The sequence below is a fragment of the Psammomys obesus genome, unplaced genomic scaffold (genome assembly GCF_907164565.1).
Source record: "Psammomys obesus unplaced genomic scaffold, mPsaObe1.curated_primary_1811, whole genome shotgun sequence".
NCBI classification, from domain to species: domain Eukaryota; kingdom Metazoa; phylum Chordata; class Mammalia; order Rodentia; family Muridae; genus Psammomys; species Psammomys obesus.
Window position 1 is genome coordinate 35,605,269 of NW_026587216.1, and position 1,688 is coordinate 35,606,956.

Consider the following 1,688-nt stretch of genomic DNA (forward strand, 5'->3'; position numbering starts at 1 on the left):
AAAAAAAAAAAAAAGAGAATTAAAGTAAACTCTTTTTTCTTTCAAGTTATTAGAAGGGTGCACTTGAGAGTAGGCAACAGACTCTGGGGGTCACGTGGAGGTTGACTCCTATGGAATCATGCTCCCTCCTGCTCACTGAACCACACACTGGAGCCAGATCTTGAAAGCATGTATTTCACTTTACAGCAGCTGTTTCATGCCGGGCATACAAATTGACCACATGACCACATGACCACATGACCTCACAGTATGGTTATGGGAAGGGTTTTTGTAGATAGGAGAGAGTGAGTGAGCAGCATCTGGAAGAGTCCAGAGTGGGAAGAGAAAGAAGTAGATTGAATGTAGCCACAAGATAAGTTGGGACAAAACAGAGAAAGAGAGAAACAGACAGAGAAGCAGAGAGAAGAAAGAGGAAGAGAGAGATGGGGACACCCAGACACAGACATATACACATAGAGGAATTACAAAAAACAGCAGGGTTATGAGGAGAATGAGCTGGGGTTAGGAAAGCCTGTGACCTGGAGGATAGGGGACTTGGTGAGAAGGTCTAGGATGCTCACATGGACTTTGAAATGTGCAGCAGGTGCCTTCAATACTAAGGGAACCTGGAAGCCTGCATACACTTTGGTATACTAATAGGTACCACAGATAACCGTTTTTCTCCTTTGCCAGTGATAAAGAAAATGATTCCTTTCGGTGAAGGAAAACTGGCTTCACAAGTTCCTGAGGAATGCTGGCATCTATCTAACCATCAGAACTCCTTCCATAGTTCAGATTGAGCCATTTATGGATAATTGGACAGCCTCTTGGAGTTTGAGGAGCTGGGTGTCTCCTTTGGACCAAACGCTAGCCTTTGGAATGGCCGTTTGGGATGTCCTGTGGGGTTTGTAGAGAGCTGAGCAGACCTGTTTCCAAGGGTTCCACTAGGTGAGGGATGCCTGTCAGTCATTTGCACAGTGCAGCTCAGCTGGAAGTAACAGAAGGAGCCACTGTGAGGCTGAGCATGAGAGTCTGCATTCTGTGGGAAGGCTTTCAGTCTGGTAGGAGAGCAGGCACAGGTGACAGTTCTTCTTGAGTCCTGGCCAGCATCCGCTGATGAGCAAAACTTATTTCAGTTGTTGTTAGATCTACCAAATTCTCTCATTTCAGAAACACTTTAAGGTCTAAGGCCATTACCACCCTGAACGCCCCCGATCTCATCTGAAACACTTTAAGAATATTTTCTGTTTGTATGCAATAATCCTAGTTAATTTCGTTCTTACTAGTTTATCTTTCTACTTTCTTTGCTACAACATATGGCTGGAGTTGTTATCATTATCATTTTTTAATTATTTTATTATTATTTTGAAGACAGTCTCACTATGTTGTGCAGGCTGTTCTCGTACTCATGGGTTCAGCTACTGTTCCTGGCTCATTATTTTCCAGTGTTGAGAATATGACCACCACTACACCGACCAATGCTCATTCTCTTCTCTGCCCTCTTTCTTCTCATCCCCATTCTACTCCTTATCCTCTTCCGCTCCTCACTGCTAGGGGTGGAGCCCAGGGAATCACTCATACAAAATATATGCTCTGCCTCTCATCTCTACTCCTGGTCTCCAAATAATTATTTGCTTTTTAAATTTTCTACTAGTTTTTCTTTCTTAGTTTTTTTTTTTTTTTTTTTTTTTTTTTTTTTTTTTTTTTTT